The sequence below is a fragment of the Diabrotica virgifera genome, chromosome 8, assembly GCF_917563875.1.
Source record: "Diabrotica virgifera virgifera chromosome 8, PGI_DIABVI_V3a".
NCBI classification, from domain to species: Eukaryota; Metazoa; Arthropoda; class Insecta; order Coleoptera; family Chrysomelidae; genus Diabrotica; species Diabrotica virgifera.
This window is the reverse complement of record NC_065450.1, coordinates 3206552-3234255: the sequence shown is the minus strand read 5'-3', so window position 1 is coordinate 3234255 and position 27704 is coordinate 3206552. Positions and strand designations below refer to the sequence as shown.

Here is a 27704-nt window from a genome sequence, read left to right as displayed (position 1 = left end):
AATTGTTTAGAGAATTTTTCGATCGCGGCACCCTGTGGATTTTTGACCTTTTTACCTCTTTTTTAGTAAGTTTGTGCAAAAAACGAATCGGAATAAAAATTACCTAATGGGGGCGACGCTACAGTTGGTCTAATAAATATCAGCAGTTAATTGTTATCTCTTGGGAAGGTAACCTGGTGATTGATGAGACAATTATAAATGCTCCTGGGAGTAGTACTACTCTGGTGTCGCCTCCAACACCAATGCCTGGCACAAGTAGTAATATATCACCGTTGCATGCGTTACTGAGACATGAAAAAGTTGCATCTTTTAGGACACGTCATAAAAAAAATAAAGCTATAACAAGTGTTAAATCTTTTGTTCAATCCGAAATTCAACATGTCTGTGTCTCTTCCCAGCCAGGAGAACTTGAAATCTCGACAGTCTGAACAATGAATTTTCTGTATCTACAAGCAAGTACAGCTGCGAGAAGAGTACACTCTGAAAATTTGAATTGGCGTGGTAGAACTTTTAGGAAACGCCATAAAAATAATATGTCCAGAAAAAAGAAAGCTATAACAAGTTTTGAATCTTTTGTTCAATCCGAAATTCAACATGTATCTCTTCCCAGCCAGGAGAATTCGAAATCTCGACGATCAAATGAAAAATGTTCATCCCATGAAAATAGTAGTGGTAGTGTAGTTCTATAGTTGTTGTGTAGTATATTTTCTTTGTAGTTTGTGATTTTTGTGTTATTGTGCATTTGTATATTTTAATAATTAAAATTGAATAGTAAGAACGTACATAAATTCAATAAGTGTATAGATTCCTGTAAAATATTTAAAAAATGCCAAAGCTATCCAAAAAAAAGTAGAAATTCAACAAGACTCGTTAGGGAGAAATGGCAGAACTACTGACTATACCTCAAATTCAAATTCTGCTTTTGGTGAAACTACTTATTATAGCGCAAATTCAAATTTTGTTTCTGTTGAAAGTAGTTCATCTAATGCCCAAATTCAAATTAGCACCATACCTCCAATAAAGGATAATTCTTTGCTAAACAAATCTTGTGATCAAATTGTACCTACAAGCTCAAGTTTACCTCGGAGAAGAGTACACTCCGAAGATTTTAATTTTCGTCCTAGAAGAACCAGTTTTTTAACACTGAGACATGAAAAAGTTACAGCTTTGAGGAAGACACATAAAAATATGAGAAAAAATAAAGCTGTAACAAGTTTTAAATCTTTTGCTCAATCCGAAATTCAACATGTATCTCTTCCCAGCCAGGAGAATTTGAAATCTCGACGATCAATTGTGAATTTGGTCACTAAAAGATAAAAAAAAACAAATGAAGAATGTTCATCCCATGGCTCCATTACAGAATCAGATATGGGTAACCAAGAAAAAAATAAAGAATTATCTATACAAATATTGGAAAACAAAGGTCTTGAGCATAATCAGATCAATTTGAATTTACGGATTCAGCTTTCTGAAAAAAAATCGATAATAATAATTATTTTATTATAATTTTGGAATGTATTCTTTATCGGAATATTTTAAATCTTGCAACAGCGCACATTTTCCTCCTAGTCTACTGCGCAGCAGCCAGGAGTTTCTGCTAGCGCAGGAACCGCATAAAAACTAGAGTGAACTAACTGATTCCAATAGCAAAAAAACTGTACTGACTAGCCTGATCTATTTTCTTTACATATCTCTGAACTCTGAGTGCCTGAGTGGTAGTCTAGTTCTAGTTCTATAGTTGTTGTGTAGTATTTTCTGTGTAGTTTGTGATTTTTCTTATTGTGCATTTGTATATTTTATTTATTTATTTTATTTATATATATTTACGAGCAAAGTAAACGATTCGTGTAAAAAATGCCAAAGCTATCCAAAAAAAATAAAAAAAAGTAGAAATTCAAGAAGACTCATTACAGAGAAATGATGAAACTACTGATTATACCTCAAATTCAAATTCTGGTTATGGTGAAAATTCAACCAGTTTGGTAACACTGAGACGTGAAAAAGTTACAGCTTTGAGGAAGACACATAAAAATATGAGAAAAAATAAAGCTGTAACAAGTTTTAAATCTTTTGCTCAATCCGAAATTCAACATGTATCTCTTCCCAGCCAGGAGAATTTGAAATCTCGAGGATCAATTGTGAATTTGGTCACTAAAAGATAAAAAAAAACAAATGAAGAATGTTCATCCCATGGCTCCATTACAGAATCAGATATGGGTAACCAAGAAAAAAATAAAGAATTATCTATACAAATATTGGAAAACAAAGGTCTTGAGCATAATCAGATCAATTTGAATTTACGGATTAATTTGAGAAATTCACAAATGCAATCGAAAGATGAAGACGATTTTGAAAAATATGTTTCATATTTGACAAAAAAAATTCAACCGGCATTAAGAAATATATTAAAAACAAGAAGGTGTGAAACAGTTACAAAAACAGGTATCACAGTTGAAAAATCAAGAAATACTAATAGTCCACAATATAATGGAAGCTCTAGTATGTATATACCACCTGAAGAATCATTGAAGAAGAAATTGTCAAATTTAAGTGTTCGGGCTTCTAATGATTTGGAAGATGCTAACACAAATAGTGCAGATGAAAATTCGTCCCCAGATATAATAGATAGTTCGTATGATGATTCTGATATAAAAGATGCAAACACAAATAGTGAAGATGAAAATTCGTCCCCAGATATAATAGAAACTTCGTATGATGATGCAAATTATTTTGAGGTTTTCAAAAGTTTGAAGAGGTATATGCCTGTAGCTTCCAGACAAGCCTCAGGAGGAGTGCGTGTCTGGTTTGGACGTTCTGAAAGTAGTTTGATATGGGTATTAATACAAAAAAAATTACATTTTATAATAATATATACACATATATACAGTAAAATATTACATAGATTATGCCGGTCAGTTTCCATTACGCACATTCACTCGATTTCCTAACCTTCCCATTGGAAACACTATTGAAGATTGTACAGCAAGGAATAACATGGACACACGCTTCACGCTAAGGTGCCCGTCATAGCGACTTTTTTTTTAAACAGACAATACAGGCAACGGTTAAAGGTAAGTAACATGAAAGGAGAGACAGTAGGAAAATACAACTACGGACGAATTAAAGAACCTGATTTTTTGAATTAAAAAAAATTGTTTAGAGAATTTTTCGACCGCGGCACCCTGTGGATTTTTGACCTTTTTACCTCTTTTTTAGTAAGTTTGTGCAAAAAACGAATTGGAATAAAAATTACCTAATGGGGGCGACGCTACAGTTGGTCTAATAAATATCAGCAGTTAATTGTTATCTCTTGTGAAGGTGACATGGTAATAGACGAAACTATTATAAATGCTAATAAGAGTATTTCCGACAATTCCACGGATGGGACCATTATCTACAATGCTGGACCATGTAAGTATATTTTAAATATAACTGACAAACTTTTTAACTTTTAACAACTTATATTTTATTATAAATTAAATAAAATAAAAATCAGAGAAATGATAACAGAAAAAAGAAAACTGAGACGCAAGTGGCAACAGTTTATTTATATTCTGTGTCTCTTCCCAGCCAGGAGAATTTGAAATCTCGACAGTCTGAACAATGAATTTTCTGTACAAGCAAGTACAGCTGCGAGAAGAGTACACTCTGAAGATTTTAATTGGCGTGGTAGAACTTTTAGGAAACGCCATAAAAATAATATATCCAGAAAAAAGAAAGCTATAACAAGTTTTGAATCTTTTGTTCAATCCGAAATTCAACATGTATCTCTTCCCAGCCAGGAGAATTCGAAATCTCGACGATCAAATGAAAAATGTCCATCCCATCAAATTAAAGAATTATCTCTACAATTGGAAAACAAAGGTCTTTTGAATTTAAGAATTAATTTGGGAAATTCACAAATACAATGTAAAGACGAAGACGATATTAAAAGATTTTTTTTTGCTTAGGTTCAAGTCATATTTAGACAGACAATTTATTAATACGTAAAAAATTACATTTTATAATAATATATACACATATATACAGTAAAATAATATATAGATTATGCCGGTCAGTTTCCATTACGCACATTCACTGGATTTCCTAACATTCCCATTGGAAACACTATTGAAGATTGTACAGCAAGGAATAACATGGACACACGCTTCACGCTAAGGTGCCCGTCATAGCGACTTTTTTTTTAAACAGACAATACAGGCAACGGTTAAAGGTAAGTAACATGAAAGGAGAGACAGTAGGAAAATACAACTACGGCCCTAACATTTCGCATTCACGCAACACTGTTTGAAGAGGAGGTTTAAATTTTCCGTTTGGTCCGTTTGAAAAATTCCCATAAAGTTGATCTAATGGTTGGGTTACGACTGCTTAAATACAGGAGAGAAGCGACGTACAATGGTAATATGATTTTTTGTTGGAAGATGGCTTCAAATAAAAATTTTATTGCTTCATTTTCCAATTTTAAGTCGCGTATAACTCGACAACGATCAATTTCAGAGAAAAATCACAAGAGACCTTTTTTATTTATAATGACCCAAAGAATCTAAAAAAAATTGTACGAACTGGAAGAACTGATTTTGTGAATTAAAAAAAAATTGTTTAGAGAATTCTTCGATCGCGACACCTTGTGGATTTTTGACCTTTTTACCTCTGTTTTAGTAAGTTTGTGCAAAAAACGAATCGGAATAAAAATTACCTAATGGGGGCGACGCTACAGTTGGTCTAATAAATATCAGCAGTTAATTGTTATCTCTTGTGAAGGTAACCTGGTGATTGATGAGACGATTATAAATGCTCCTGGGAGTAGTACTACTCTGGTGTCGCCTCCAACACCAATGCCTGGCACAAGTAGTACTATATCACCCGGAATGGGACGTTTCGGCGTCGCCGTTTCGGCGTGGCCATTTCGGCGTGGCCGTTTGGGCGTAGAGCCGTTTCGGCGTAGGCCGTTTCGGCGTAGGCCGTTTCGGCGCCTGCCGGTTCGGCGCCCGCCGATTCGGCGCCCGCCGATTCGGCGCCGGCTGATTCGGCGACAGATACTTTGGCAAAGTGAGAGAGAAAAAAAATAGTTGTTAATGTATGATAGTCTGAAATTTTCTTTAACAAAAAATGTAGAGTCAGGAGAACAATTTTCGACATTTTAATTTTAGAAGATGTAAAATAATACCCGAAAGTTAGGTTTGGACCGAAGGGTTAGGTCTTCCTCCTTTGAAAATTGTACTGTATAATATATAATATATATAATATATTAATTTTTTAATTAATTATGTGCAATTAAATAGCTTACATTTACAAAAGTTGGAAAAAATAACAATTAATATATTTTTTTAGTGTGGTATAGATATAAATCAAGAGCCTCTTAAATTTCTAAAAAAGTAACGTAGGTATAATCTAATGTCTTACTAATAGACTCCAATGTAGGTATTTAGTCAACTAAAATAAAATCTCTGACGCCGAAATGGCCGACGCCGAAACGGCCTACGCCGAAACGGCTCTACGCCCAAACGGCCACGCCGAAATGGCCACGCCGAAACGGCGACGCCGAAATGTCCTAGACCCCTATATCACCGTTACGGCATTTCGACAATTCCATGGATACTTCTAACACCGGCACCGTTATTTACAATTCTGGACCATGTAAGTATATTTTAAATATAACTGACAAACTTTTTAACTTTTAACAACTTGTATTTTATTGTAAATTAAATAAAATAAAAATCAGAGAAATGATAACAGAAAAAAGAAAACTGAGACGCAAGTGGAAACAGTTTATTTATATTTTGACCTTTTTTTATTTATAATGACCCAAAGAATCTAAGAAAATTGTACGAATTGAAGAACCTGATTTTTTGAATTAAAAAAAATTGTTTAGAGAATTTTTCGACCGCGGCACCCTGTGGATTTTTGACCTTTTTACCTCTTTTTTAGTAAGTTTGTGCAAAAAACGAATCGGAATAAAAATTACCTAATAGGGGCGACGCTACAGTTGGTCTAATAAATATCAGCAGTTAATTGTTATCTCTTGTGAAGGTAACCTGGTGATTGATGAAATAATAATAAATCCTCCTGGCACCAGTAGTGCTACATCATTCAATTCAATGGATACGAGCACCGGCACAGTCATCTATAATCCGGGACCATGTAAGTATATTTTAAATATAACTGACAAACTTTTTAACTTTTAACAACTTGTATTTTATTGTAAATTAAATAAAATAAAAATCAGAGAAATGATAACAGAAAAAAGAAAACTGAGACGCAAGTGGCAACAGTTTATTTATATTCTGTGTCTCTTCCCAGCCAGGAGAATTTGAAATCTCGACAGTCTGAACAATGAATTTTCTGTACCTACAAGCAAGTACAGCTGCGAGAAGAGTACACTCTGAAGATTTTAATTGGCGTGGTAGAACTTTTAGGAAACGCCATAAAAATAATATATCCAGAAAAAAGAAAGCTATAACAAGTTTTGAATCTTTTGTTCAATCCGAAATTCAACATGTATCTCTTCCCAGCCAGGAGAATTCGAAATCTCGACGATCAAATGAAAAATGTCCATACCATCAAATTAAAGAAGTATCTCTACAATTGGAAAACAAAGGTCTTTTGAATTTAAGAATTAATTTGGGAAATTCACAAATACAATGTAAAGACGAAGACGATATTAAAATATTTTTTTTTGCCTTAGGTTCAAGTCATATTTAGACAGACAATTTATTAATACGTAAAAAATTACATTTCATAATAATATATACACATATATACAGTAAAATAATATATAGATTATGCCGGTCAGTTTCCATTACGCACATTCACTCGATTTCCTAACATTCCCAGTGGAAACACTATTGAAGATTGTACAGCAAGGAATAACATGGACACACGCTTCACGCTAAGGTGCCCGTCATAGCGACTTTTTTTTAAACAGACAATACAGGCAACGGTTAAAGGTAAGTAACATGAAAGGAGAGACAGTAGGGAAATACAACTACGGCCCTAACATTTCGCATTCACGCAACACTGTTTGAAGAGGAGGTTTAAATTTTCCGTTTGGTCCGTTTGAAAAATTCCCATAAAGTTGATCTAATGGTTGGGTTACGACTGCTTAAATATATAGGAGAGAAGCGACGTACAATGGTAATATGATTTTTTGTTGGAAGATGGCTTCAAATAAAAATTTTATTGCTTCTTGATCATACCGACACTGGAAATGGCCAATGTTAAAGAAAAACACTCTTTTGACTTTTTGTCTAGCTTTCGGAATTATTGTTTTATTCCTTTTTCAAGACTCTGTAATAATATGTAAAATAAAATATCACAATTCGTCAGTACAAGCTACTAGTCGTTGAGATTATTTAAAAAAAGCTTTATGTCCTTCAACAATACTAACACAAACATAAAATACAGAAAATAATGAACAAAATACATTCTAAAATTTGGTAAGGATAGTAAATTTTATATTTATCCTATGACATCTTTTGATGGTGTGTTTTAACTCTGATACATACAGAACAGAAAGAAAAAACAATCAGATTAAAATGGTGTTCTTAATATTGTATTTATTTTTAAAAACCAAGAGGTAATTTTACCCAGTTTTAAATGTTAATGTTTTTTTCTCAAATCTAGTGCACTTCTTTTATTGTTTTTTTTTATTTTAGATTCTGAACAGCAGCCAACAACATCTAGAGCAGAAGATAACTATAGGGCTGAACAGCAGCCAACGACATCTAGAGCAGAAGATAACTATGGGGCTGAACAGTAGCCAACAACATCTAGAGCAGAAGATAACTATAGGGCCGATTTCGTTGACAACAGAACTTGTGATATATGCAATAAAGTCCTTAGCACCCATTATGCATTAAAAAGGCATCGAAATATCCATGCTAATAGAGCAGAAGATAACTATAGGGCTGAACAGCAGCCAACGACATCTAGAGCAGAAGATAACTATAGGGCCGATTTCGTTGACAACAGTTTAACTTGTGATATATGCAATAAAGTCCTTAGCACCCATTATGCATTAAAAAGGCATCGAAAAATTCATGCTAATAGAGCAGAAGATCACTATAGGGCTGAACAGCAGCCAACGACATCTAGAGCAGAAGATAACTATAGGGCTGAACAGCAGCCAACAACATCTAGAGCAGAAGATAACTATAGGGCCGATATCGTTGACAATAGAACTTGTGATATATGCAATAAAGTCCTTAGCACCCATTATGCATTAAAAAGGCATCGAAAAATCCATGCTAATAGAGCAGAAGATAACTATAGGGCTGAACAGCAGCCAACGACATCTAGAGCAGAAGATAACTATAGGGCCGATTTCGTTGACAACAGTTTAACTTGTGATATATGCAATAAAGTCCTTAGCACCCATTATGCATTAAAAAGGCATCGAAAAATTCATGCTAATAGAGCAGAAGATCACTATAGGGCTGAACAGCAGCCAACGACATCTAGAGCAGAAGATAACTATAGGGCTGAACAGCAGCCAACAACATCTAGAGCAGAAGATAACTATAGGGCCGATTTCGTTGACAACAGAACTTGTGATATATGCAATAAAGTCCTTAGCACCCATTATGCATTAAAAAGGCATCGAAAAATCCATGCTAATAGAGCAGAAGATAACTATAGGGCTGAACAGCAGCCAACGACATCTACAGCAGAAGATAACTATAGGGCCGATTTCGTTGACAACAGTTTAACTTGTGATATATGCAATAAAGTCCTTAGCACCCATTATTCATTAAAAAGGCATCGAAAAATTCATGCTAATGACAGAAGACCACGTGCGTGTCACCTTTGTGGCGCGCTTTGTAAAAATCAGAAACATGAAAATAAACAAAGAAAAATCAAAAACAATGATAATTGGAAGACAAAACGGAAAACACAAAATAGAAGTAGATGGCAAGCAACTTGAACAGGTAGACAGATATAAGTATTTGGGGGTAATTATAAGCGGAATGGAAAATTAGAAGATGAGATAAATGAAAGAATTGGAAAGACTGGTAAGCTGTACAATAGTATTAAGAGTAACTTTTTAAAAAAGAAAGAAATACCTAAAAATATAAAAACCGAAATAGTAAAAAAGATTGTGAAACCCACTCTAATCTATGCCTGTGAATCTTGGGCATTAACAAAAAGGCAAAATAATAGACTAATAAGCACAGAAATGAGATTTTTGAGAACAATAGAGGGAAAAACAAGGAAAGATAAAATTAGAAATTAAACCTTTAGACAAAATCTGAACATACACCCAGTTACAACAACAATCGAACAAGGACAACTTAGATGGCTCGGACATATACTGAGAAGAGGAGAAGAAAAAATAGTAAAACAGATATATGAAGCGAGAGATATGGGAAGAAAGAAGAGAGGACGACCAAGAAAGACGTGGACGGAAGAAGTGAGGGAAGCGGCCGACAAAAGAGGAATCAAATGGGAGGAAACAAAAGCATTGGCCATGGATAGAAGGAAATGGAAGGAAATGTGGAAGAAAACGACGGAGAACCTAACTCCGTAACAACTCACACCGAAAGGTACACGAGTTCTGGATTAAGTAAGTAAGTAATAGTTATAATTTGGAAACAGCCTATTGCGTAATATGCCGGCTAGAAGGCGCTATTTATTTTTTTTAGAAATCTAGTTTTCTTTGGAAAATATTAAATACAAGTATGTATTTTTTTCCTGTATTACAAAATTAGACCAAATTAGCAACAGAATACAGAAAACCGCATGTCGATACCTTTTTTCTACCTCGAGATATCTTAAGAAACGTGTAAATTTTAAACATAACTGTTGCTTTCATATAAGTGGAAATATATAAAAAAAACAAAGGAACATTGTCCAGATGTCACCGTATATAATGAATCAAAACAACAATAAGACAAATAAAAATATAATATAAAAATAAACCATAACAAAAAAAAAGAGTGTGTGCACTTTGTATGCGATTAAGGAGTTATACTTCTATTATTATGATTTTAACGAAATAAATATATTTTAAACAGTTTAATTTTATTTTTATTTAAATATTACACTAATTTTAATACTTAAAATAATACAAAAAAATAACGTTAATATGTAATTTTTTATGAATTGTTGCCTCCGCGCATTTGCTTTTCTCTCGATGAATCGTAGAAAATGTAAAAACGTCAGATTTTCTACACAAATTTTTAATTTTTATTTCATTATATTTTAATATCAATTATCCTATTCCCAACTAAGATAAATACATAACTGTTATTGTCACCGGTAAACTAAGTTAGGAAGTCAAACTGGAAACAAGTAGTGTGCTATGGAAAAAATAGAACTATTAGAAGTATTAACTTCAAAAAGTCATCATGTGTCAAATTATGTGTCAAATCAGTAAAACATAAAAATTTGTTCATTGATGGTTTGTTGCGGTTTGTTTCTATTAAAGTTTATATAAAATTTATACAGAGTGAAATTCAAGATGATTCTTACAAACTAAGAAGCATTTGACATGAGAGCCACATTCTTTAAATGCATAAGAAATGCAACTGTTGCGGCTAGAATATATGCAATGAAATATCCCCAAAGACGTCACCCAGTAGTAGAGTTTTTCATATTTTGTTTTGATTTATTATATACGGTATACGGTGACATCTGGAAAATGTTTTTTTGTCTTTTTCCATAGCACACTACTTGCTTCTACATATTTCCACTTATATGACAGCAACAGTTATGTTTAAAATTTACACGTTTCTTAAGATATCTCGAGATAGAAAAAAGGTATAGACATGTGGTTTTCGGTATTCTGTTGCTAATTTGGTCTAATTTTGTAATACAGGGGAAAAAATACATACTTGTATTTAATATTTTCCAAAGAAAACCAGATTTTTAAAAAGAAAATAAATAGCGCCTCCTAGCCGGTATATTACGTAATAGGCTGTTTCCAAATTATAACTATTACATTGACGAAAAAGAGCTGTTTTCAACAAGACCAAGTTTGTAAAAATCGATTAAGCAGAACCGGACTTACAGCGATTTTTTCATAACAAGGTTCCCACTCACCCCCACCTCTTATTTGCACAGACTTAACTTGTGAAATAAAATATGCGCAGAATTTTATGAAGAATACGATAATCGAATTTTCAGTGCCCTTTCATTAGGCAAATTTTGTAAAATTTCGATTTTTTAATTTTTGATATTCAATTACGCCCTCTAGCGGTGGACTTACAATTATGAAAATAATTTCCAGGCTTTTCTCAAGGCAACTTTTGTTATAATTTTTTTTCCCAAAGCTGTACTATAAACGGTTCCTGAGATATGGCCGAGCGCTATTCTTATTGGGACACCCGGTACATATTCCTGACCAGAAAAGAAGGAAACTGGATGCAAAGAGTGAGAAGGTATATTTGTTGGATATGACAAAAACTCCACAAATTATAGATTATTCAACCCAACAACACAGAAAATAGTGATATCTAGAAATGTGTTTTTCAATGAGAAAATGTACAGTGCAAAGAAAAACAATGTAATCAAGAAGCAGCAGAAGATGATGTGACAATTTTTGAAATACAAGAAAATGAACTTGAAGAGAGACAAGAAGAAGAACAAATAAACGTTAATAATGAAACAGAAATTTTACAACATGATGATAATATCAACTTGAGACCACAAAGACATATACGTTTGCCAGCCAGATTAAATGATTTTGAGGTAAATTTTACTGAAGTTGATATACCACAGACATATGAAGAAGCAGTGTCAAGTAGTGACAAAGAAAAATGGAAAATTGCCATAAATGAAGAGTTTGATTCACTATTGAAAAATGAAACATGGACTATGGTTAAGACTGACAATAAAAATATTATAGACTCAAAATGGGTGTTCAAAGTCCAGAGACACCCAGATGGCTCAATAGAAAGATTAGAGTTTTTAGAGATTAGATTAGATTAGATTAGAGAACCAGTTTAGAGATTTAAATCAAGTGTGCATATTTTTGCTAATTAATTGCTGCAGGTCTACGCCAAAAATGAATTTTTTGCTTCATCCCCTTACGAGCAAGAATGGCTACTGCAGTTTTATAATAAACCCACAGTACCCAACACTCATATTTCATTTATAATTTTCTTAAATGCTCATTAAGGATATCTGTACAGTTCAATATTGATTTGTAGAGTTTTTTATACTTTAGAGTCTATGTTAAATTGTCGATATCCATTATCACATATCTGTAGCACGGGACCCAATGCTCAGATTTTGTATATCGTTTTTAATTACTAAATGGTAATATTGGCAGATTCTCTAAAATCTGTACATTTAAAATAAATTATGCAACGTCCTTAAAAAACGAATATACTAAGAGAGTTGACCACAATTTTTGCATTTATGCGTGCTAATAATAAGCTGCGAAAGAATTTAAGCATAGGTACCAAAAAATTAAAGCAAGTGTTGTTTATTTAATTTTAATTTATTTTATCTTTAACGTACATTAATAATCTGGGCGCTATATTTTTGTTTCTTTAACGAAAAATGATTTTTCTAGTAAATCATCGAAGCCCATCCAAGATGTGTTTCCTCTTCGATAGGTATAGGTTATGTAGTGACCACCTCTATTTTCATTAAAATCAGACAAACTGGTTCCTCCTACACCAGTGTATCCGATAACACCCATTAATACTAGCTGATGATCGTCGTCGTGGGATAAATTATTGTATACCATATATTTCAGAAATTAATTAGCAATAAAATATGCTGCTGGAAACGACCCTATATCTGCTTTCGTTCCTGAAATAGGAGTGATGGGTATTGTAGCTTAAGAATTAAACAGCAGTAGCCATTGTTTCTTGTTAGGGGAAGAAGCAAAAAATTGGTTTTTGGCGTAGGCCTGCAGCAGTTAATTAGAAAAAAATACCCACTTGGTTTTAAGTTTTTAAACTGATTATTTTCACTCTTTGTGAAATCCGTGGAACGATGATAACGGTAGTTGTTGGAGGGGATGAGTTTGTAAATTCTGGTATACCCCATCTTTCAGTAATTAATTAAAAATTAAATATGCCGCCAGAAGCGACTCTCTATCTGCTTCCTTTCCTGAAATAGGAGTGTTGAGTATTGTAAGTAGCCTTAAGTATTAAAAACCGCAGTAGCCATTGTGGATAGTTAGGGGAGGAAGCAAAACATTCTTTTTTGGCTTAGACCTGTTTGTAGCAATTAATAATCAAAAAATACGTACTTGGTTTTAGGTCTTTAAACTGGTTATTTTCACTTTTTGTGGATTCCGGTGAATGATGATAACGGTAGAGGTTGAAGGGGGTGAGTTTGTACATTCTTGTATACTCAATCTTTCAGCAATTAATTAGCAGTAAAATATGCCGCCGGACGCTACCCTAATCTACTTTCGTTCCGGAAATATGAGTGTTGGCTATTCTAGCTTAATATTAAGCTGGAATGGCCACCTGTTTCTCTGAAGGGGTTGAAGCAAGCAGTAAAATATGCCGCCGGACGCTACCCTAATCTACTTTCGTTCCGGAAATACGAGTGTTGGCTATTCTAGCTTAATATTAAGCTGGAATGGCCACCTGTTATAGCCTTAGAATATAAAAAAACAGGAAGGACTCTTTCCTATATCAACAACACCTTAAATTTCTAGCGGAACCGGCCATCTTGAACGTCTGTGGATGACTCATAAGTTTTTGTCAACGAAGTAGAAGGTGTTTGTGTATTGGATCAGCTGTGTGCATAGGCGTACCATCTGGTAAAGCTCCTGTATATGCAATCAATTAACTGAAGTTATTAGTATAATAAAATGTTATTTAACTAACTTTTCAACAAAATATTATATTAATACGTATTTTCTCTTGATCTGTAGCTGTTTGTTTAACATCAAAGATGTAATAAAATCGTTAAGAATTTCTTTTCTTCCCTCTTTCAAAGGTACGTCACTGGAGATAGAAAGCAAATCTGACAGCTGATCGCCATTTGCAACCTCCTTCCTGGCTCGTAGTCATTTCGCATTGTACTCCTTCCTGATTTATTTTATATTCTAAGGTTATAGCAATAAAATAGGCCACCGGAAGCAACTCTCTATCTACTTTCGTTCCGGATATATGAATGTTGGCCATTCTAGCTTAATATTAAGCTGGAATGGCCACCTGTTTCTCTGAAGGGGATGAAGCAATAAATTTTTAATTTGCGTAATAAATTAGCAATAAAATAGCAAAAAAATATGGGGTGTGTCTCATGGCTCCCTTATGAAATGGTCATTCTAGCTTAATAGACATCAAGTTATACAAAACAGATAATAGATAGATTTGGCCAACAAAATGCAAATCCTGTAAGTACACCAGAAGATGTAAGTGCTGACTTAACAGATGAGTCAAATAAGAGCATGTTAGAAAATGAAATGCCATATAGACAAGCTGTAGGGTCATTAATGTTTTTAGCCGTAGTGTCAAGACCTGACATTGCACATGCGGTGGGAGTAGTCAGCCGTTATACAAACAATTACAATGCACCACAATGGAATGCTGTCAAAAGAATCATCAGGTACTTAAAAGGCACAATAAATTATGGCTTTTGTTATGACAAATTCAATCAAGTTAACATGCATGGATACAGTGACGCAGATTATGCAGGTGATAAAGAAACTCGTCGTTCCACCACTGGCTACGTGTTTAAGATGGCAAATGGTCCTATTACCTGGACAAGCAAGAGACATACCTCAGTATCTTTATCAACAACCGAATCTGAGTTTGTAGCTGCATCACAAGCAACAAAAGAGTTGGTGTGGCTTCAAAACTTTTTATCAGATGTTGAAGAACATGTAAGTTTGCCTACCACTCTATATGTAGACAATCAGAGTGCAATAAAACTGATTAAAAATCCAGAGTTCCACCAAAGAACAAAACACATAGATGTGAAGTTAAAGTTTGTTCGTGAAAAGTATGAGCTTGGATATATATTTCCAGAGTATGTTAATAACAAAAGACGGCGACAGTATAACGGAGTTGGCAACGAATACGGACATGAAAATATTTTGTAAGAAAATACGCAAAAACAAAACAAAAAAAAAACAAAATAAAAAACAAAAACAGAAAAATAAGAATAGGAACGTGGAATATCAAAACACTTCTAAGACCAGGCAAAATGGAAGAGTTGGCAAAAGAAATGACAAGATATAAGATGGGAATACTAGCGCTACAAGAAATAAGGTGGGCAGGAGAAGGGATGATCGCTAGAAGAAACTACACAATGTACTACGCAGGAGAAAGCAAACAGGGTCACAATGGAACCGCCTTTCTAGTTAGTAATAGCGTAAGAGACAAGATTATTAACTTTAAAGCGGTTGATGGAAGAATTTCATGTATAAGAATGGAAAATAAACAAGCAAATTTAACATTTGTTAATATATATGCCCCTACAGAGAATGCTCCCGAAGAAGAAAAGAATGAATTCTATGAGAAACTTGAAGAATTGTACGAAGAAATACCAAAGAACGACATACTAATCCTGTTAGGAGACTTCAACGCAAAGATAGGGAAAGAAGACACGAACAGAGAAATCGCAGGAAAAGAAACGATCCATCAAAATACGAATAACAATGGCAGGAGAGTATGTAATCTAGCAGCAGCAACCCATACTTTTATTACTAGCACCCAATTCAAGCACAAAAAAGAGCACAAAGTAACGTGGCTAATACCTGGAACAACAGACGGAAACCAAATAGACCACATCCTAATCTCAAAAAAATGGAGAACAATTGTACAGAATGTGAGGTCCTACAGGAGAGCCAATACTGATTCGGATCACATTTTGGTGATAGGCGACATGACATTGAAGATTCTTAAAGACAAAAATGACAGAAAGAAAAGAAAGAGGTGGAATCGGTCAAAACTAAATACAGATAATGCAAGCAGAAAATGCTGCACTAAGTTGGAAGAAAAACTACTAGTCCTAAAACCATTGGACATAGATGAAACATGGGAAGACATAAAAGATAGTATTTTAACAACAGCAGAGGAGACGATAGGACTAATGGAAGACAATAAAAGAAAATATTGGTATGATGAAGAATGCGAGCAAGCTAGTAAAGACAAGGACAAAGCAAGACACAGGTGGTTGGCCACAGGGAAACAAGAAGATCTCCTACAGTATAAAGAGAAGAAGAAAGAATCAGACAAATGTTGCGGAACTAAAAAGAAGAAATGGATTGAAGACGTACTGCTGGATCTCGAAGCTAATAGTAACGATAATGCAAGACTATATAAACACATAAAAGCACAGAATAAGAAAAAGATACCGGCAAATATTGGAAAAAAGGAATGGGAAACACACTATAGAGAATTGTTCAAAAAGAAAGACGATGCTGGAAATACAGAAAATGAAGAAAAAACAGAAAATAGGAATGAAGAACAATCAGATCCTCCCTCATACAACGAAGTATTGGCGACCATAAACAGATTAAAGACAAGGAAAGCAGCAGGACCAGATGACATTATAAATGAGTTCTTCAAGAAAGGGGAAGAGGAACTAGCCCACAGAATCCACAAGCTGATAGAACGAATATGGGAAGAAGAACGCATGCCGAACGTCTGGAATTGCGGTCTGATAACACCAATCCCTAAAAAAGGCGACAAGACGAAATGCACTAACTACAGGGGAATCACGCTATTAAATACAATGTACAAAATATTAACTAATTTGATCAGACAAAGAATAGAAAAAGAAACGAGAACAAAAATAGGTGAATACCAACATGGATTCAGAGAAGGTTGACATATTGGAGGTTATGATGACAGATTGTTGTTAGCATTTTTATCTGCAGCATTTTCATGTATTTATGCAATATTAAATAGTTATTAAACATATATTGTGTGAGTAATATCTAGTGTTTGCAATTTATCAGAATAAATTTGTATATGGGTGCAACTCTTGAAGATATATCAAAAAATTAAAAAGTGAGGTTAACAATGCCAGTTTGTAATAAGTGCAAAAATGAGATTGATGGTAATCAATCTCAGGTATTCTGCGACTGTTGCAGAATTGTCTTCCACTCATCTGAAGCCTGTTCAGGTTTAACTACCTCAGAAAATAGAGCTGTAGTTCTCCAAAAAAGAAACTTGATGTATTTGTGTGTTGACTGCCGAGAGGCTTTTAAATCAGCCCCTATGGTAATAAAAAGAGTGCAGGAGCTTCAGGAAGAGGTTGCTAGTTTAAAAAGGGAAATAGAAGTGCTTAAATCAACTCCAGTCTTAAACTGTGAGCAGATTTTGTATGAGGCAAATGAGAGAGCAATCAGGTCAAAAAATTTAATGGCATATGATGTACCAGAGTCTTCAGCAGTAGTATTACAGGATCGAATTAATCATGATATGGAAAAAGTGAAAGAAGTATTCAACAAATTGGGTTTTAATGATGTAAGTGACTTCATAATGAAAATTGTAAGAGTTGGACAGAAGAAAGACAAAAAAATGAGACCACTTAAAATTATTTGTAAAGACTCTGATATCGTTCACAAAGCAATGCGTTTAAAGCACAAGTTAAAAACAGAGTCCTGTCCATATAAGATATCATATGATTCCACACAAATGCAGCAAAATGCTTATAAAGTTGCACGGCAAGAATTATCACAGAGGTCAACAAACGGGGAAGTTAAATCAAGTTCATAAAGGGGTTACCATCAGTTTGTGTTAAGAAACAAACTGTACAGGAAAACTAAACACTCCCCCATTAGCTATTTACTACCAAAAGGTTAGCGGATTACGTACTAAGTTAGATGATCTCAAGCTGGCTGTGAATAGTTCTATGTATGATGTTATAATTTTGGTTGAAACGAATTTAAACATGGATATTTTGGAAAGTGAACTAAACTGCACACACTTTTGTTTATATAGACAGGATAGATCAAGTCTCACAAGTCAGAAAGCCAGTGGTGGTGGTGTTCTTGTGTTTGTGAATAAATCAATTTGTTCTCAAAGGCTCAGGGTAACTCAAGACACAGTGGAACATTTATTTGTATCTTGTGAGTATATGGGAAGTAAATTTATAATTTCAGGAGTATATATTAGACCTAGCATGCCCGTTGTTGAATAAATAAAAAGCAGTTTTTATGAAAAGTCAAATCTCTAGTTCTTTCTTAAATATATAAAATCTAATAAAGCCAGACATGCAGTTCGATATACAAACTGCATTTTTATATGGACATCTTGACGAAGACATTTTTATGTCACCACCACCTCAGGAGCTAAAGTGTGAACCCGGACTAATGTGCAAGTTAAAGTCATACGGTTTAAAACAATCACTATGCTATTGGAATCGAAAATTCCACTCGTTTTTGGCTAACTACGGTTTTCAAAAATCATCAGCTAATCAGTGTGTTTATTATACTGGACATGTAGACAATATTAAAGTGATCTTAATCATTTACGTTGATGATGGTTTGTTATTTTCTGAGAAAAATTTAGCAATAGAGACAGTTTTGTGCTCGATAAAAGAATGTTTTGAAGTGACTGTGACGGTTGGAAACTATTTTGTCAGACTAGAAATTACAATAAACTTAGAGGCTGGTACAATGTTAAGTCAAGCAAGGTATACAAAACAAATAATAGATAGATTTGGTCAACACAATGTAAATCCTGTAAGTATACCAGAAGATTTAAGTGCTGACTTAACAGCCATAGTGTCAAGACCTGATATTGCACATGAGGTGGGAGTAATCAGCCACTATAATTATGGCATGAGTTATTGTTACTACAAATACAATGAAGTTAACATGCATCGATACAGTGACTCAGATTATGCAGGTGATATAGAAACTCGTCATTCCACCACTGACTACGTTTTGGACACTGGACAAGTAAGAGATAGACAATCAGAGTGCAATAAAGTGGACATTTGCTATATTTTTTATTTAAAAGGTTTGTTTATGGGTTGAACAATTTAACAAAAGGTGGGAGTATTGGAATATATACACTCGCGATCATAAAAAGTGGGTCACCCGATGAGTTATTCAAGTTAGGTGTCTCGAATTTTCTAAACCTGTTGTCCAATTTGAGTGATTTTTTTAGTATGTTATAGCCTTATTCTTTAGCAATATCGCTATAATAATATTGTTGCTAGACCGGTAAATTGTCATTGTATACCGGGTGTAACAATTATAATGTGTTTATTCCTAAAAGTTCGGAACACCCTGTGCAATGTTTTAGCATAGATAACATATTGAAATTCAAACTCAATTGTAGCCTTAGACTCTCTTAACATTTTCGTTTTTGATTTATTTGTTTATGTTGGATAATAAAAAAGTTAAGCACGTTAATAACTAGCCATGTTCTTCATAAATACAGGTTGTTTCTAAATAAGTGCGACAAACTTTAAGGGGTAATTCTGTATGAAAAAATAATGACAGTTTTCTTTATAAACATATGTCCGCAAATGCTTCGTTTCCGAGATACGGGATATTGAAATTTTTCTTACAAACTGACGATGCTCTAATACCAATAGAGATATGCAAATGAAATTTGGTAGGTTTTAAAATGCAGTTATTGTGGATTTTTTGACATACAATTAATAACTATATTCACCATTGGCGTGCATACGGGTACAAACATTTTAGATACATTCCATATGCACGCCAATGGTGAATACAAAATTCTTAATTGTATGTCAAAAAATGCGCCATAACTACCTCTTAACACCTACCAAATTTCATTTGCATATCTCAACCGGTTTTAGAGCAATAAATAAATCGTCAGTTTGTAAGAAAAAATTCAACATCCCGTATCTCAAAAGCGAAGAATTTGCCGTCATACGTTTATAAAGCAAGCTGTCATTATTTTTTCATGCAGAATTGCCCCTTAAAGGTTTGTCGCACTTATTTAGAAACACCCTGTATTGATGAAGAACATGGTTAGTTATTAAGGTGCCTAACTTTTTTATGATCCAACATAAACAAATAAATGAAAAAAGAAAATGTTAAGAAAGCCTAAGGCTACAATCGAGTTTTAATTTCAATATTTTATCTATGCTAAAACATTCCACGGTGTGTTTCGAACTTTGAGGAATAAACACAGTATGATTGTTACACCCGGTATACAATGACAATTTACCTGTCTAGCAACAATATTATTATGGCGATATTGTTAAAGAATAAAGCTATAATATACTAAAAAAATCACTTGAATATTTTTTCGAGATATTTGGTACACGTATTTGTAATATAATAAAGAATAGCGGTACAGAGCCCAATTTGAAAAATATATTAATATGTGGAAATTACTCTGTAATTAAATACAATATTCAAAAAAACGAGCCTGTACCGCCATTAAGAAGAACAAAAAAAATACACTTTCTTCAAATAAACTTTTTTATCCGATGTCTAGATTTTGTGTCATTTTGGAACTACTAATGAAATAAAAAATTTTAGTAGTTCCAAAATGACACAAAATCTAGGCATAAAATTTTTTATTTCATTAGTAGTTCCAAAATGACACAAAATCTAGGCATCGGATAAAAAAGTTTATTTGAAGGAAGTGTATTTTTTTGTTCTTCTTAATGGCGATAATATTGCATTTAATTACAGAGTAATTTCCACATATTAATATATTTTTCAAATTGGGCTCTGTACCGCCATTCTTTATTATATTACAAATACGTGTGCCAAATATCTCGAAAAAATATTCAAAATTACAGCTGCAATCTTGGAACGCGTTTTCGCTACCTGTTGATCGCTACTGTTACCTCTTAAATTTAAATATATAAAATCTAATAAGTTTGGGAACCAAATATTAATATACAAATATGTCATATAAAAAACAAAGGTAAACTAAATCTGAAAAAAAAAATGAATAAACATAGTGCATCAAATAAATGTCTGAAATATGAAGAACCATAGTTACTCTTATCACCACACTAATTGTTCCCAAACAAACCCAAACGACTCCTAACAGGTTGCTGTTGCATCCTCGAAAATGAGCATCAGGATAATGCACCCTCATGCCCTCCGTAGGAGCAGGTGGCAGGACGAAAAGGAACTGGAATGCCCCCAAAAAACTTGTTCCCCAAAATGACTTACTCCCAGATTGACTTGGCTGTGGCTGGAATCAGCTCCTTCCAGGTGGTCGAAGGGTCTACTCTACATAGTAGGGTTTAATATTTTTCCCAAATGGCTCTACTAACCACAGTCATTAATAAAATTGCATAATGGCAGCGCAATATAAGTTTAAAATAGGGGTCTGGAATGCTAATGGCCTTCAACAACATATTGATGAAGTAAAGTCATATATAAATAATGAAAACCTTGACATGCTGCTAATATCTGAAGCTCACTGTACAGAAAAACACCACTTCCGTATACCAAAATACAAAGTGTACACTACGAAACATCCGAGCGAGAAGGCACATGGAGGAACCGCAGTAATTATACGGGATAATATTCAACATTTCGAGAGAGAAAATTTTTCTAAAGAACACATACAAGCCACGAGCGTAACTATAACAAATGACTCCAGTCCACTAACCATATCTGCAATTTACTGCCCGCCCAAACACAACAATAAACAAGAACAATACGAAGAATACTTCAAGACATTGGGCAATAAATTTCTAGCCGGCGGAGACTACAATGCCAAAAATACCGTTTGGGGATCACGTATAGTATAACAACCACTAAAGGCCGAGAACTATTAAAGGCAATGAATGCAAATAACCTCAAATACCTATCTACTAATGAACCTACTTACTGGCCATCAGACATCAACAAACTTCCAGACTTGTTAGACTTCGCAACCATCAAAGGCCTAGATATTAAAAAATGCAAGGTGACCACATCTGATGACCTGTCCTCCGATCACTCCCCGATAATAATCACAATACATTCAAAGATCTTAAAAAAAGAAATGCCCCCTACATTATATAATAAAAAAACCAATTGGGATGAATACAGAAACAATTTAGATAACCTAATATCACTAAATATACCACTTAAAACAGAAAATGATATAGACGTCGCGACAGAAGACCTAACGACAAAAATTCAACAAGCTGCATGGAACGCAACTCCAATAATATACCGAGAAGGAGAAGCAAACGAACTACCCCAATCAATTAAAGAGAAAATAAATATTAAGAGAAAACTGAGAAAACAATGGATGAAAAACAGAACACTAGAAAATAGAAGAAAATATAACAGAGCTACCACAGAATTAAAACAGACATTATCGAACAGTAAAAATGAAAACATTAAGAATTATTTAGAATCTCTAACCCCAACGGAAGCCTCAGACTACGCACTATGGAGGGCTACAAAAAAGCTTAAACAACCTCAACAGTTTAATCCTCCAATTAGAAACGGAAATAAATGGGCAAGAAATGACAAAGAAAAATCAGAAGTCTTTACTGAACACTTAAAAAAAGTATTCCATCCATACGATCCAGAGCAGCATTCAAAAGATAAAGAAATAGACGAAACACTTAATGCGCCCTTCCAAATGGACCTGCCTGTAAAAAAAATTCTAGTAAGTGAAACCAGAAATATAATAATGAATGAACTTGACATTAAAAAAGCACCAGGATATGATCTTATCACAGGAAAAGTGCTTCAGGAATCAACACCCAAATGCTTTAAATTACTAACATATATCTTCAATGCCGTCCTCAAACTAGGGTACTACCCAAAGATCTGGAAAGTAGCACAAATAATAATGATCCCTAAACCAGGCAAAAAATTAGAAGAAGTTACGTCTTATCGACCTATTAGCTTGCTACCAACTATCTCTAAAATTTTCGAGAAAATATACGTCAAAAAGCTGAAGTCGATAACAGAAATGATGCACTTAATTCCAGACTACCAATTTGGATTCCGAAACAAACATGGCACTATCGAACAAGTACATAGAATAGTTAACAAGATTAACGATGACTTCCAACAAAAATGTTATTGTTCTGCTGCATTTATTGATATGTCACAAGCATTCGATAAAGTTTGGCATATTGGACTCTTCTACAAAATTAAAAAGCTACTTCCATATCCCCACTTCCTGTTACTAAAATCATACCTAACCAATGGACACTTCCTTGTCAGACAAAACCAAGAATACTCTTCTCTGAACGCCATAAAATCAGGGGTACCACAGGGCAGTGTACTCGGACCTATCCTGTATTTGTTGTACACAAGTGATCTTCCTACTATACCGATGGTTACAATAGCCACATTTGCCGACGATACAGCTGCTCTTTCTTCACACGAAGACCCAAAGATGGCATCAAGACAACTTCAAATCTGCCTTAACAAGATACAAAAATGGCTGTCGAAATGGCGCATGAAAGCTAATGAACTAAAATCTACACATGTAACATTTACACTCCGTAAAGAAACTTGCCCAACAGTACAACTTAACAACAACAATTTACCTCAAGCTGAAGATGTAAAATACTTGGGAATCCACCTAGACAAAAGACTAACATGGCGCAAACATAATAATATTTTCACTAAACGCCAACAGTTAGGACTAAAGCTAAGCCGTCTATATTGGATTATCGGCAGAAACTCGAAGTTGTCTCTAGAAAACAAACTACTGGTCTACAAAGCCATTATAAAGCCCATTTGGACCTACGGTATCCAGCTCTGGGGAGCAGCTTCTAATAGCAACCTAAATATAATACAGAGGTTCCAAAACAAGACGATAAGGCTGATTATTGATGCTCCATACTACGTACCCAACTATGTGATCCAACGAGACTTAGCAGTTCCAACAGTGCAAAAAATTGGCAAAATGGCGTCCGACGATGATTGTGTGTCGGAAGATGGTGATAAAAATAATAAAAATAGTGGCAATATGCAATGTTGTAATACAAAAAAGTGCTCAGTATGTGTGTGTATAAATTGTTTATCGATTTATCACCAAAGTTGCGCAAAAAGGTGTCCAGAAATCAAGTTTTTGGATGAAACTAAAATAACATGTTGTCAAGTGGTGAAAAAACCGGACGACAAAAACGATAAACAATTAGTGTTAGCAGTTGAAAACAAGTATTTAAGGGAACTGGTCGATGAAGTAAAGGATAAAAATAAAATTTTAGCCCTAAATAACGAATTATTGTTAGATAGGATTAGGAGATTGGAACATGAAAATGCTAATCTCAAATGTAAACAAACTTTCGCGGAAGTGGCTACTACACCTATCAGCAGTGTACCAACTTTTATCAGACAAGTGCCTCCAAGAAGTGTACAATCAAATATAAGAAAACCAAACGTTTCACCAATGAAACATGAACAAGGTAAGAAAGAACCTCAAAAAAAGGTAAATAGCGAACAAAAGGAAAATGTTAGCGAAGATACATCCGCAGAAGAACGTGAAGACACTAGAGAAGAATTTCAAACAGTGGTTAGAAGAAAACGACAAAGAAAAAACATAGGTACGGGGAATAGTTTCAATGATAACGAATTGGAGTTCTCAGGAGGGGAGCGTAAAGTATGGCTCTACATAAATAGAGTAAAAAGGGCCGCAACTGAAGAGGTGATTAAAAAGTATATTAAAAATAACGTGGAGTTTAAAAACGAAATAGTACAAGTGAAGGAATTACCATCGGATGAAAATCGATTAAAAGCGTTTGTCGTAACAGCACCTCTCAAGAAAAAATATATTTTATATGATCCATCTTTTTGGCCTAGTGGTGTAGGAATAAGTCGTTTCGATTTTAACCGTCACAAGGATTTTCTACGTGGGGGGAATTTTGCAGTACTGTAAAAAATAATCACCCAAAAGTGACACAAAAAAATTCAAAACATAATTGAATCATTTTAATTTTGTTTTTTTATGTTGACGAATATTTCGCTCTGCGTATATGTATGTGTCTCTGTATATATCTATGTACAATTTTCGAAATAAATATTATTATTATTATTATTATTATAAGAGGTGATAAGTGAATATAGTGCAACATATCGCGAAAGAGTGTCTGAACATCCTAACGAGTTAGCCAAGCGGTTGTTTGAAGACTTACATGAACATGAAGAAAGAAGATTTAAAAAATTCAAACCAAGAGACTTAATAAATAGGTTTAAGTAATTAGTAATATACATATCTTTGTAAATAATAACATATTGTATATATTAGAGGTAATGCCATAAAGTTAGCAATAGCTACATTATAAAACAGGGTGCTTAATGGAGCATCCTGTACATGTACCCATATATTTCGGTCAAAAAGTGTCCACCGAAATAAAAAGATGAGAATCTATAAAACCTTAATTCGACCAATAACATGCTATGGCAGTGAAGTCTGGGTGCTGAAAGAAACATCCAAAAACAAACTCGACACATTCAAAAGGAAAGTACTTAGGAGAATACTAGGACCTGTGAGGGAAAACGGAATCTTCAGAAGTCGATACAACAACGAGCTTTATCAACTTTATAAGGAATCGCCCCTGTCAGACTTCATTAGATTACAAAGATTGCAATGGGCCGGACATGTGATAAGAATGGGAGAGGATAGGCTACCAAAACGAGCACTGAATGCTAGAATGCAAGGAAAGAGACTGGTTGGGAAGCCACGAAAGCGCTGGGAAGACACAGTAAACAGCAACGCACAAGCCCTTTTAGGAGTCTGTGTATGGAGAAGAGCAGCCACAGACAGGCAAGGGTGGAGGCAAAAAATAAAGGAGGCCAAGGCTCAATTTGGGCTGTAGTGCCGTAGAAGAAGAAGAAGAAATATTAGAGGTAATGCCATAAAGTTAGCAATAGCTACATTATAAAACAGGGTGCTTAATGGAGCATCCTGTACATGTCATAATCATTTATCAGCAAAGACGCTTATTGTCATTACTGATAGATTGCAGAATAAAGGAGTTAAAAAAAATGGCTCAAACAAACATTTCCCAGTCTTCGTTTCAATTTCCAATCGAACATGTGTGAGTAAAAAAAACAACAGAAGAAGTAATGAAGAAGAGGTTTTTAGAATGAACAGAAATAAAAAACATCAATTAGCAAATGTAAAAAGGTAGGAGTTTGACCTTGAAGCAGAATTTGGATACAGAATATGATAGTTAGAATAAAATATTATAGGATAATTATATTTCCAGTGTGATATGAGCATAGCATTAGATTTTCTTTTTATTCACAATTTATCAGATATTGGGTGTGGACAGACTTTAAACTTTACTAACCAAAAATTGCGACTATGAGAACTTTCTCCGAACACATATTGTACATAGTGGAATGATTAAGAGAAACCAAAGTAGTAAGAAAGAATGTTTTAAATGAAAAAATAGGGTAATATCCAACTTAACCTTTACATGTCAAAAAAATATATTTACTTACCGGAATCTCCTTTATTGGTTACTGTTTTTCCTCACGAACACGCTGGATGGATTCTGCAAACCCCTGGGACACCATTATTACACTTCCCATTGAACTTTATTTCCCCATAACTGATTTAAAAAAAAAGAGACCTTCCTCCACTATGAAGCCAAATCCAGCGCTTCAACTTCAACTGTCTATGTTAGGCCCGTGGCCCGTATTTATAGACAAGAATCTACAGTTCGATCGAGTATTCGCGAACTCAATCGACTATAGGTGGCAGTGCAGTTGCATGAAAATGGCCGATGTAATTGGGATAACGTATTTTTCTATAATTAATATTGTTATTGATGTAATTAATTAATACAAATAAATTATTAATTAAATGAATACATCCGACAATCTTTCAAACGACGTTCATACATAGGTTAACGGATGATTGGTTTATATTTTCATCCCAATTTCTCTAGTTCCAAATAAGCGGCAGCACCCTCGCATGAAGTTGAAACTTGGCAACATCTATTGGTAGACCGATTAATTAGGCATTCCAAATCACGTGATATAATATGGCTGCTGGATGGCAAAACTGTCATCCATAGGCGTATCCAATTATTAAACCACTTCATATTTAATTTGCTATCACAATTTCACAGATTTCGCTACACAATTGACAAAAAAACAAAACCAAATAGGATATTCTTTACAAATTTGTCAATATTTAATGTAAACATTAGATACGCGATGACCACCCCCCTTAGCTATGTCTATGGCCATGTCAGTTTAGCCATCCACCGGCCACCACTGACAGTTAATTGGAATCCCTAATTCTGCCAGTTCTCATTTGTTTTTAAATAATTTTCACTGTATTTACAGAGAAACTGAAACATTTTACAATATTTCGTGCTCCAAATTATAAAGAACATTAAAAGGTATGTTATTAAGATGATTTTAGTTCAATATAATATATTTTTATATAAACTTGCGTGCATATAGAAATCCGTCCACTTAAAAATTTTGTCATTTTTAATGTCTCATATTTCCTAAACCTGTTGGCAGATTTAAGTGATTTTTATAATATTTTATAGCCTAATTCTTTAACAATACCTCTGTAATAATATTGTTGGTAAACAGTTAAATTTTTATGGTGTACCGGGCATTTAAAAAATACTGAAATTAAAACCCAACTATACACTCCGGTTTTCTTAACATTCTGTTTTTTTGATTAATTTGCTTATGTTTAACAACTAGATTTGTTCTTTATCAATTCAGGGTGTTTCTAAATAAATTCGACAAACTTTAAGGGGAAAGGAACAAAATGAAAAATTTTGACGCCTGTATTTTAAAGGTAATCATTTTTTTCGAATTCTGAGAAAACTAATAAGTATTTTTGAAAAATTGAAACGCAGAATAAAAGATTACTTTATTACCGAGGGCCAAAAGTCCC

General features: G+C 34.1%; 1 protein-coding gene across 1 annotated transcript in view; it reads right to left on the bottom strand.

Annotated features, from left to right (window-relative positions):
* Positions 1 to 27704, bottom strand: part of LOC126889719 (uncharacterized) — a 632478-nt gene that overhangs the window by 327776 nt on the left and 276998 nt on the right. The gene's annotated exons all lie outside the window — the stretch shown is intronic.